The 12,814-nt window shown below is 39.4% G+C and overlaps 2 non-coding genes across 2 annotated transcripts; both read right to left on the bottom strand.

Annotated features, from left to right (window-relative positions):
* Nucleotides 1-3,322: 3,322 nt before the first annotated feature.
* LOC112725187 (small nucleolar RNA R71) lies at nucleotides 3,323-3,430 on the bottom strand. Its single transcript, XR_003164311.1, has one exon. It is a non-coding gene; the product is annotated as a small nucleolar RNA R71 (small nucleolar RNA).
* Nucleotides 3,431-9,285: 5,855 nt separating this feature from the next.
* On the bottom strand, nucleotides 9,286-9,393 carry LOC112724871 (small nucleolar RNA R71). The gene has a single exon (XR_003164013.1). It is a non-coding gene; the product is annotated as a small nucleolar RNA R71 (small nucleolar RNA).
* Nucleotides 9,394-12,814: the final 3,421 nt, after the last annotated feature.

Below are 12,814 nucleotides of genomic sequence, written 5' to 3'. Positions count from 1 at the left end.
AAGTCAACGAGGATAGAAACTTCAATTAATCTTCTCTCAGCCAAGGCCTTTTAATTCAAATACATAACACATCTTGCTATTATTCATTGCTTTAATTTTCAGTTATTTATTTTTCCATCCTCAAACCTTAAAAATTTTTTAGAAAATTCCTGATCAATAATTTACACTGCTGTATCAACTCGTTGGGAAACGACCTGGAAATTCTACTTCCAGTTTTCATTCTTAATTGTGACATCTTTTAAATTGAGAGTGAGAATTTCGTCGGTTAAGACTGTACTCACAACGCTTCTTTTATTAGAATTTCTTAACCGGCATTTTTTCACCCGTCACTACTCTCCCCCCTCTCATTCTCCTACAATTCTTGGGTTCAAAAGCATCAGAAATGAGTTGGACTTGGGCCTCCTTGAGCTCAGAAATTGCCCCAGCGTATTGCACTTAAGTTGGTCACGTGCTGCTTGTCACGCATACGCATGGGTCTTGCGTACGCGTCACCGTCAGATTTTCTTCCCACGCGCACGCGTGGGCCACGTACACGCGTCGCTGGCAGATTTCCAAAATCTCATTTCTTCATGAATTCTCCATTTTTCATGCTTTTTCTTCATTTCTTCAACCCAATCTTTGCCTTCTAAACCTGAAATTACTTAACAAACATCTCAAGGCATCGAATAGAATTAAAGTGAATTAAATTTATCAATTTTTGGGCCTAAAAAGTATGTTTTCACTCTTAAGCACAATTTAAGGAGAAATTACAAAACCATGCTATTTTAGTGAATAAATGTGAGATAAGTTGATTAAATTCCTTGAATTTAACACAAGATAAACCACAAAATTGGGGTTTATCAAACCTCCCCACACTTAAACTAAGCATGTCCTCATGTTAAACCAAGAAAGGCAAGAAATGGGGTATGAACATTTATTCAATGCAAATAAACTATATGCATCTATCTACATGCATGCAACTAAATGCAAAATACTTCTACCTACTTGATTCAAAGTAAATCAATCTCCAAGAACACATATGAACATGCAGGGCTAACGTAGTATGATTATTCATAAACTCCACCAATTCAAATATAAAAAATGAAGTATAAACAAACATGCAAGAAGAAAACTCGTGAAAGTAGGGAACAAGGAATTGAGCATCGAACCCTCACCGGAAGTGTATCCGCTCTAGTCGCTTGATAAACCACTATTTCATGGTTTATATTGTGTTTAATTGTGTGGTTTTATCATGATCTTTGCCCACTTATTCATTAAATAAACATGCAATTATATTTCCTTCCTAAAGATGTTTTATGGTTGAAAACTTGCTTCCTAGAGACTTTTAATTATGTATTTTATTTCTCCCTTATTCCAGTCGATGCCGTGATCTGTGTGTTAAGTGTTTCAAGCTTTATAGGGCATGAATGAATTGGAGATTGGAAGGGAAGCCTGCAAAAATGGAAGGAACACAAGAAATTGAGGAGATGACCAGCGAGAAGTGACGCGGCCGCATGGATGACGCGACCGCGCAGAAAAGAGCAATTTGGAGTGACGCGGCCGCCTAAATGACGCGACCGCGCGGCATGGAATAGCACGAGTGACGCGGCCGCATGGGCGACGCGTCCGCGTGGCAAAGCAGAAACGCGAATGACGCGTCCGCATGAGCGATGCGATCGCATGACGTGCGCGATCTGCATAATTTGCAGATTCGCTGGGGGCAATTTCGGGCCCTATTTTGACCCAGTTTTTGACCCGGAACAGCAGACTAGAGCCAAAGAACATGCAAAAACCAAGGACACATTCATTCTACACAATTTTAGTTTTAGATCTAGTTTTACTCCTCCTCTAGGTTTTCTCTCTACACATTCATAGTTCTTAGGATTTTTAGTTTTCTCTAGCTTTTTGCATCGGGATATTGAGAAGAGCTATTACCTCATCAAGACTTCGTCATTCTAGTTCGTTTTCTTTACTTGGCTTACTCTTCCATGTTCTTTGCTTTGTTTAATTTTACCATTGGAATATTTTTAGGATTATTTAATACAAGGATCACTTTTATTTTTAATTTTTATTTACAATGTCTTTCTTTAATTCCTTTTCATATGCTACGAATTTTACCTTTACAATGAGTGAGTAGTTCCCTAACTTGATGGGGAGTTGATTGAAAGAAACCCTTGAGTTGAAAGGTTCAAGAGAAAGATTGTAATTGGGTTATTGTTGGATTGCCCTCTAATTCCTGACACCAATCCTCCCCAGAGTGGATTGGGACTTGTGAATAGAACAGCATTCCAACTTGTTTTACCTTCCCTTACTTAGTAAAGGATAACTAAACGGAATAACTCTCAATTGTCAACTAATCTTAAGAATGTTCCATCAAGAATAAGACTTCCATGTAATCAACTCCCAGTCAAGGCTTTTATTTACATTATTCAATTTCATCAGTTTAATTTCCTATTTACTCAACTCAACCCTTTTCAAAAACATCTAATTAATAAAATAGTACCCTTTCCTGCAACTCGTTGGGAGACGACCTGGGACTGATACTCCCAGTATTTTAAATTTCAATTTTCTGTGACACCTTTTTAAATTGAGCGGTGGATTTCTGGCGAGTTAAGAACTATACTTGCAATGCATATATTCTAATAATTTTTAATTCACCAATTTCTGCCCGCATCAATTTTTGGCGCCGTTACCGGGGAGTTGCAATAGAGTGCTAAAGTTATTAATTAGAATTTATTTATTTGCATTTTATTTTATTTTGCTACTATGAGCTGCCTGTTTTTTTCATCAAATGATGCGTTCACTTCCTGATTCGCGCTTGCTAATATTCGATCCTGAAATTGAAAGGACTATTTCACGAATAAGGCGAGCTCGGCGTCGGTTAGTCTGCTCTGAGGGCGGATCTGAAAGTGAACTTGAGGAAGAAACCAACTCCCGTTCTACTGATTCGGTTGATTCACGTGCAGACGACATGGCAGAACCTAGGAGAGTTACCATCCAGGAGGAAGGAGCCCCTAATTTTACAATGCAACCGTTTCAAGCGCATCACCCAGCGGTGGCTACAGATTTCGAAATAAAGACCGCACTGCTCAATTTGATGCCCAAGTTTCATGGCTTACCTGCTCAAGAGCCTATCAAGCACCTGGGAGATTTCCAGGCAGCCTGTTCTACTGTTAGACGAGATGGTACAGATGAAACTTCAATTCTGCTGAAAGCTTTCCCGTTTTCTCTTGAGGGAAAAGCAAGAGAGTGGTACTACACTCAACCCCTAGCAAATGTATCCAACTGGGATACGCTCAGAAAAGAGTTTTTGGAGAAATTCTTTCCATCTGAAGTTACCGATAAACTAAGGAAAGATATTTCCACTATTGTTCAAGATGACAACGAGACTCTCTTTGAATATTGGGAGCGCTTCAATAATCTTCTGGAAGCATGCCCCCACCACATGATTGACAAGATAGTGTTACTCAGTTATGTCACACAGGGCATGAGGCCCCAAGATAAAACCACATTGGAAAGTTCTAGCAATAGGTCTATGAAGAAGTACAAGACCACTGATGAGGCATGGCAATTGATCAGCGACTTAGCTGAATCTACTAGGAACCATAGACAGAAGCAAGGCCGTTCAAAAGCCGTTGCAGAGGTATCCTCTAGCAGAGAGACTGCTGCTCTAACTCAGAGTATCTGTGAGATGACCAACTTGCTGAAGCAGATGCAATTGAATCAACAACAAGTTCAGCAAGCTCAACCTTCTCCAGCACAGCAAAGCCAACAGTTAGTCCCACAAAGAGTTTGCAGAATTTATGCTGATTATAGCCATTATACTGATGAATACCCGCAACTCCAACAGGAAGACAACATGGTGGCATCCACTCATAACTTCTATGATCGCCCCAACCAAGGGTACAATCAAGGTGGAAATAATAACCATGGATGGCAGGACAATTCTAACCAGAATTGGAGGGACAACAATAATAGAGGAGGCAGAGATAATCAGGGAAATTAGAGGTGGAATAATAACAACAAAAGACAGCAGAACCAACTTTACAGAGCACCTCACCTGAGGCAATTCCAAGGACCACAGAATACCCAACAGCAGACCTCTCAATTTACTCATTCTTCTTTATCTCCTAATGAAGAGTTACTACAATCTTTTGAGCAGAGACAACAGACCATGAAAAATAACATTATGAATAACATTAATGCCAGTCTGAATGGTCTGACTCTACTTTGCAAGCTCTTGTTTCACAGATTGGATCAATGCAAAATTCCAATAACCAACCTTCAAGCTCCACTGGAATCCCCCTCTCAACCATTACCCAATCCAAAGGGAGGCATTAATGCCATCACCCTGGGGTCTGGAACCACACTGCAGGAGAGGAATCAGGAGGAGCCAAGCTCACCAGAACATGCCTCAGCTGAAGAGGTAGTAGAAATAGAAGATGTCGAAGAAGAAGAGGACATACAAGACATAGCTGAAGAAGAAGAAGTGCAACCACAAGAGGAAGCACCAAAAGGCGCAGACACTGCAGAAAACACTACTCCCATTCCCTTTCCACAACTTGCAAGGAAGCCCAGGAAGCAACTGGAACCCGATCCCAAAATGGTAGAAATATTCAAAAAGGTTGAGGTAACCGTTCCTCTTTTTGATGTTATTCAACAAGTACCTAAATATGCAAAGTTTCTAAAAGATTTATGTATACATAAGGACAAAATTCATGAATTAGAAACTATTCCTTTAGGTAGTTCCATATCTGCTTTAATGGGAGGATTACCTGAGAAGTGTAGTGACCCAGGTCCTTGTATAGTTAGTTGTACTATTGGTAGAGTAGTAATTTATTATTGCATGTGTGATTTAGGAGCCTGTGTTAGTATAATGCCTTTGTCTATATATGATATTCTGAGGCTCCCTCTCTTAAAAAGGTCGGCAGCTCGTTTTGTGTTAGCAGATAAAAGCATTATTACAGTGGCTAGAGTTGCTAAAGATGTTTTAGTGAACATTAAAGGGCTTACATTTTCCACTGATTTTTATATCTTGGAGATGCCCCATAATGACTGATGAGCGGATAATTTATACGCTTTTTGGCATTGTTTTTAGTATATTTTTAGTAGGATCTAGTTACTTTTAGGGATGTTTTCATTAGTTTTTATGTTAAATTCACATTTTTGGACTTTACTATGAGCTTGTGTGTTTTTCTGTGATTTCAGGTATTTTCTGACTGAATTTGAGGGACTTGAGCGAAAATCAGATTCAGAGGTTGAAGAAGGACTGCTGATGCTGTTGGATTCTGACCTCCCTGCACTCAAAGTAGATTTTCTAGAGCTACAGAACTCGAAATGGCGCGCTTTTAATTGCGTTGGAAAGTAGACATCCAGGGCTTTCCATCAATATATAATAGTCCATACTTTGCCCAAGTTTAGACGACGCAAACTGGCGTTCAACGCCAGCTCTCTGCCCAATTCTGGAGTTCAGCGCCAAAAAGGGATAAAAAACCAGAGTTGAAAGCCAGAAATGGATCAAAACCTGGCGTTCAACTCCACAAATGGCCTCTGCACGTGGAAAGTTAAAGCTCAGCCCAAGCACACACCAAGTGGGCCCCGGAAGTGGATTTATGCATCAATTACTTACTTCTGTAAACCCTAGTAGCTAGTTTATTATAAATAGGACATTTTACTATTGTATTAGACATCCTGAGTTTTATCTTTGGATCATAGTAGTCTTGGTTACTGCGGTTCCCCTCTGGGGCCGAGACCAATGAACTCCATTATCACTTATGTATTTTCAACAGTAGAGTTTCTGCACTCCATAGATTAAGGTGTGGAGCTCTGCTGTTCCTCAAAGATTAATGCAAAGTACTACTGTTTTCTATTCAATTCATCTTATTTCGCTTCCAAGATATTCATTCGCACTTCAACCTGAATGTGATGAACGTGACAATCATCATCATTCCCTATGAACGCGTGCATGACAACCACCTCCGTTCTACATTAGATTGAATGAGTATCTCTTAGATCTCTTAATCGGAATCTTCATGGTGTAAGCTAGAATGATGGCGGCATTCAAGAGAAACCGGAAGGTCTAAACCTTGTCTGTGGTATTCCGAGTAGGATTCAATGATTGAATGACTGTGACGAGCTTCAAACTCGCGATTGCCGGGCGTAGTGACAGACGCAAAAGGATAGTAAATCCTATTCCAGCATGATCGAGAACCGACAGATGAATAGCCGTGCCATGACAGGGTGCGTTGACCATTTTCACTGAGAGGATAAGATGAAACCATTGACAAGTGATGCCTCCAGACGATTAGCCGTTCCGTGACAGGGCATTTGGATCATTTTCCCGAGAGAAGATCGAAAGTAGCCATTGACAATGGTGACGTATCACATAAAGCCAGCCATGGAAAGGAGTAAGACTGATTGGATGAAGATAGCAGGAAAGCAGAGGTTCAGAGGAACGAAAGCATCTCTATTCGCTTATCTGAAATTCTCACCAATGATTTACATAAGTATTTCTATCCCTATTTTATTAATTATGTTCGAAAACTCCATTACTATTTTATATCCGCCTGACTGAGATTTACAAGGTGACCATAGCTTGCTTCATACCAACAATCTCCGTGGGATTCGACCCTTACTCACGTAAGGTATTACTTGGACGACCCAGTACACTTGCTGGTTAGTTGTGCGAAGTTGTGAACCATGGTATTGGCATCATATTTTTGGCGCCATTACCAGGGAAAGAAAGAGCGATGAATTTTACATAATTAAAGTGTAATCACAATTTCTGCGCACCAAGTTTTTGGCGCCGTTGCCGGGGATTGTTTGAGTTTTCGGCAAGCTTTTGGTCCGGTAACATCAGTGCCAAGTTTGATCCGGCAACAGCACCAAGTTTTTGGCGCCGTTGCCGGGGATTGTTCGAGTTTGGACAACTGACGGTTCATCTTGTTGCTCAGATTGGGTAACTTTCTTTTCGTTTTCTGTTCAAAAAATTTTTCAAAAATTTTCTCACCTGTTTTCGAAAAAAAAAAATTATTCAAAATTTTTAAGAATGAATTCTAGTGTTTCATGAAGCATGTGAAGCCTGGCTGGCTGCAAAGCCATGTCTAAATTCTTTTGGACTGAGGCTTCCAAACCATCATCATAGAGGCAAGTTACATATTTGATAAGTAATGAGCAGTATATTCTGATATCTTGCTGAAGCTTGGCTGGCCATTGGCCATGTCTAGTGTTTTGGACCGGAGCTTTCATTGAAAGCTTGGCTGGCTAGTGAGCCATGTCTAATTCCTGGACTGAAGCTTTAGACTAAGAATGCAAGATTCCTGGAATTCATATTAAAAATTTTGGAATCCTTATTTTCCTTTTTCAACTAATTTTCGAAAAATCCAAAAAAAAAATTTAGAAAATCATAAAAATCAAAAATATTTTTGTGTTTCTTATTTGAGTCTTGAGTCATGTTATAAGTTTGATATCAATTGCATGTGCATCTTGCATTTTTCGAAAATTTTCATGCATTCATAGTGTTCTTCATGATCTTCAAGTTGTTCTTGGTAAGTCTTCTTGTTTGATCTTTGCATTTGCATGTTTTGTGTCTTTGCTTGTTTTTCATATGCATTCTTGAATTCTTAGTGTCTAAGCATTAAAGAATTCTAAGTTTGGTGTCTTGCATGTTTTCTTTGCATTAAAAAATTTTCAAAAATGTGTTCTGGGTGTTCATCATGATCTTCATAGTGTTCTTGGTGTTCATCTTGACATTCATAGCATTCTTGCATGCATCACATGTTTTGATCTAAAATTCTCATGCATTGCATCATTTTTCTTGTTTTTCTCTCTCATCATAAAAATTCCAAAAATAAAAAAAATATCTTTCCCTCTTTTTCTCTCTCAAATTTCGAAAATTAGATTTGACTTTTTCAAAAAATTTTAAAATTTAGTTGTTTCTTATGAGTCAAATCAAATTTTCAAATCTTATCTTTTTCAAAATCTTTTTCAAAAATCAAATCCTTTTCAATTTTCTTAGTTATTTTCGAAAATTCTAAAAACATTTTTCAAAAATATTTTTCTTATTTTTATCAAATTTTCGAAAATAACATCACCAATTAATGTTTTGATTCAAAAATTTCAAGTTTGTTACTTACTTGTTAAGAAAGTTTCAAACTTTAAGTTCTAGAATCATATCTTGTGATTTCTTGTGAATCAAGTCATTAATTGTGATTTTAAAAATCAAATCTTTTTCAAAATTAATTTCAATCATATCTTTTCAAAATATCTTCTTATCTTATCTTTTTCAAAAATTTGATTTCAAAATATCTTTTCTAACTTCCTAACTTCTTATCTTTTCAAAACTTGTTTCAACTAACTAAACTAATTTTTTTGTTTGTTTCTTATCTTTTTCAAAACTACCTAACTAACTCTCTCTCTCTAATTTTCGAAAATATCTTCCCTCCTTTTCAAAAATTTCTTTGTAATTAACTAATTATTTCAAATTTTAAATCTTAATTTTCGAAAATTACTAACATTTTTCAAAAACTATTTTCAAAAATCACTAACTCTTTTTCAAAAAATTATTTTCGAAAATTCCTTCTCCCTCATCTCCTTCTATTTATTTATTCATCTACTAACATCTCTTCCTCACACCACCAAAAATCCGAACCCTCTCTCTCTCTCTGAGTTCAGATTTTCTTCTTTTCTTCTACTAACACAAGGACCTCTATACTGTGGTATAAAGGATCCATATTATTATTAGTATTTTTTCTGTGCCCTCTTCTTTGTCATATGAGCAGGAGTAAGGACAAGAATATTCTTGTTGAAGCAGATCCAAAACCTGAAAGGACTCTGAAGAGAAAATTAAGAGAAGCTAAATTACAACAATCCAGAGATAACCTTTCAGAAATTTTCGAACAGAAAGAGGAGATGGCAGCCGAAAATAATAATAATGCAAGGAGGATGCTTGGTGACTTTACTGCACCTAATTCCAAGTTACATGGAAGAAGCATCTCCATTCCTGCCATTGGAGCAAACAACTTTGAGCTGAAACCTCAATTAGTTTCTCTGATGCAGCAGAACTGCAAGTTTCATGGACTTCCATCTGAAGATCCTTTTCAGTTCTTAAATGAATTCTTGCAGATATGTGATACTGTTAAGACTAATGGAGTAGATCCTGAAGTCTACAGGCTCATGCTTTTCCCTTTTGCTGTAAGAGACAGAGCTAGAATCTGGTTAGACTCTCAACCCAGAGACAGCCTGAACTCTTGGGATAAGCTGGTCACGGCTTTCTTAGCCAAGTTCTTTCCTCCTCAAAAGCTGAGCAAGCTTAGAGTGGATGTTCAGACCTTCAAACAGAAAGAAGGTGAATCCCTCTATGAAGCTTGGGAAAGATACAAACAGTTGACCAAAAAGTGTCCTTCTGACATGCTTTTAGAATGGACCATCCTGGATATATTCTATGATGGTCTGTCTGAGTTATCTAAGATGTCATTGGATACCTCTGCAGGTGGATCCATTCACCTAAAGAAAACGCCTGCAGAAGCTCAAGAACTCATTGACATGGTTGCAAATAACCAGTTCATGTACACCTCTGAAAGGAATCCTGTGAATAATGGGACGCCTATGAAAAAGGGAGTTCTTGAAATTGATACTTTGAATGCCATATTGGCTTAGAACAAAATATTGACTCAGCAAGTCAATATGATCTCTCAGAGTCTGAATGGAGTGCAAGCTGCATCCAACAGTACTCAAGAGGCTTCTTATGAAGAAGAAGCTTATGATCCTGAGAACCCTGCAATAGTAGAGGTGAATTACTTAGGTGAACCTTATGGAAACACCTATAACTCATCATGGAGAAATCATCCAAATTTCTCATGGAAGGATCAAAAGCCTCAACAAGGCTTTAATAATGGTGGAAGAAACAGGTTTAGCAATAATAAACCTTTTCCATCATCCACTCAACAACAGACAGAGAACTCTGAACAAAATACTTCTAATTTAGTAAACTTAGTCTCTGATCTATCTAAGGCCACTGTAAGTTTCATGAATGAAACAAGGTCTTCCATTAGAAATTTGGAAGCACAAGTGGGCCAGCTGAGCAAAAGGATTACTGAAATCCCTCCTAGTACTCTCCCAAGCAATACAGAAGAGAATCCAAAAGGAGAGTGCAAGGCCATTGACATGATCACCATGGCCGAACCTGTAAAGGAAGGAGAGGACGTGAATCCCAAGGAGGAAGACCTCCTGGGACGTCCAGTGATCAATAAGGAGCTTCCCTCTGAGGAACCAAAGGACTCTGAGGCTTATCTAGAGACCATAGAGATCCCATTAAACCTCCTTATGCCATTCATGAGCTCTGATGAGTATTCCTCTTCTGAAGAGAATGAGGATGTTACTGAAGAGCAAACAGCCAAGTTTCTTGGTGCAATCATAAAGCTGAATGCCAAATTATTTGGCATTGATATTTGGGAAGTTGAACCTCCCTTGTTCATCAATGAACTAAGTGATCTGGATCAACTGACATTGCCTCAGAAGACACAGGATCCTGGAAAGTTCATAATACCTTGTACTATAGGCACCATGATTTTTAAGGCTCTGTGTGACCTTGGTTCAGGGATAAACCTCATGCCCCTCTCTGTAATAGAGAAACTGGGAATCTATGGGGTGCAAGCTGCTAGAATCTCATTAGAGATGGCAGATAATTCAAGAAAACAGGCTTATGAACAAGTAGAGGACGTGTTAGTAAAGGTTGAAGGCCTTTACATCCCTGCTGATTTCATAGTCCTGGATACTGGAAAGGAAGAGGATGAATCCATCATCCTAGGAAGACCTTTCCTAGCCACAGCAAGAGCTGTGATTGATGTGGACAGAGGAGAATTAATCCTACAATTGAATGAGGACAACCTTGTGTTTACAACTCAAGGATCTCTCTCTGCATCCATGGAGAGGAAGCATAAAAAGCTTCTCTCAAAGCAGAGTCAAACAAAGCCCCCACAGTCAAACTCTAAGTTTGGTGTTGGGAGGCCACAACCAAACTCTAAGTTTGGTGTTGAACTCCCATATCCAAACTCTAAGTTTGATGTTGGAGAGTTTCAACAATGCTCTGAACATCTGTGAGGCTCCATGAGAGCCCACTGTCAAGCTATTGACATTAAAGAAGCGCTTGTTGGGAGGCAACCCAATTTTTATTTATCTAACTATATTTTTCTTAGTTATATGTCTTTATAGGTTCATGATCATGTGGAGTCACAAAATAAACAAAAAAAATCAAAAACGGAATCAAAAACAGCAGAAGAAAAATCACACCCTGGAGGAAGCATCTGCCTGGCATTCAACGCCAGAACAGAGCATGGTTCTGGCGCCGAACGCCCAAAATGGGCAGCATCCTGGCACTGAACGCCCAGAACAAGCATGGTTCTGGCGTTCAACGCCAGAAATGGCTAGTAAATGGGCGTTGAACGCCCAAAATGGGCACCAACCTGGCGCTGAACGCCCAGAGTTGTGTGCAAGGGCATTTTGCATGCCTAAATTAGTGCAGGGATGAAAATGCCTTGACACCTCAAGATCTGTGGACCTCACAGGATCATCTCAGGATCTATAGACCCCACATGATCATCTCAGGATCTGTGGACCCCACAGGATCATCTCAGGATCTGTGGACCCCACAGGATCCCCACCTACCTCCATTCACATCTTCTCACCCCTCTTTCACAAAATCCCATAAACACTCTTCCCCAAAAACCCTTCACCAATCACCTCAATCTCTCTTCCCCATCACCTCTTCACCACTCACATCCATCCACTCTTCCCCATAAACCTACCTCATAAACTCCACCTACCTTCAAAATTCAAAACCAATTCCCCACCCAAACCCACCCTAAATGGCCGAACCTTAATCCCCCTCCCTCCCCTATATATAGCCCTCCATTCTTCCTCATTTTCACACAACACAACCCTCTCCTCTCTACTTGGCCGAAACACACTTCACCCCTCTTCTCCATATTTTCTTCTTCTTCTTCCTCTATTCTTTTTTTTATTGCTCGAGGGTGAGCAATATTCTAAGTTTGGTATGGTAAAAGCATAAGCTTTTTGTTTTTCCATTACCATTGATGGCACCTAAGACCGGAGAATCCTCTAGAAAGGGGAAGGGGAAAACAAAAGCTTCCACCTCCGAGTCATGGGAGATGGAAAGGTTCATCTCCAAAGCCCATCAAGACCACTTCTATGATGTTGTGGCCAAGAAGAAGGTGATCCCCGAGGTCCCTTTCAAACTCAAAAGAAATAAGTATCCGGAGATCCGACATGAAATTCAAAGAAGAGGTTGGGAAGTTCTAACAAATCCCATCCAACAAGTCGGCATCCTAATGGTTCAAGAGTTTTATGCCAATGCATGGATCACCAAGAACCATGATCAAAGTAAGAACCCGGATCCAAAGAACTATGTTACAATGGTTCGGGGGAAATACTTAGATTTTAGTCCGGAGAATGTGAGGTTGGCGTTTAACTTGCCTATGATGCAAGGAGATGAACGCCCCTACACTAGAAGGGTCAACTTTAATCAAAGGTTGGACCAAGTCCTTATGGACATATGTGTGGAAGGAGCTCAATGGAAGATTGACTCCAAAGGCAAGCCGGTTCAACTAAGAAGATTGGACCTCAAGCCTATGGCTAGAGGATGGTTGGAGTTCATTCAATGCTCAATCATTCCCACTAGCAACCGATCTGAAGTTACTGTAGATCGGGCCATCATGATTCATAACATCATGATTGGAGAGGAAATAGAAGTTCATGAAGTCATCTCTAATGAACTCTACAAAATAGCCAAAAATTCATCCCCCATGGCAAGGCTAGC

The sequence above is a fragment of the Arachis hypogaea genome, chromosome 11 (genome assembly GCF_003086295.3).
Source record: "Arachis hypogaea cultivar Tifrunner chromosome 11, arahy.Tifrunner.gnm2.J5K5, whole genome shotgun sequence".
NCBI lineage: Eukaryota > Viridiplantae > Streptophyta > Magnoliopsida > Fabales > Fabaceae > Arachis > Arachis hypogaea.
This window is presented reverse-complemented; position numbering and strand designations above follow the sequence as displayed.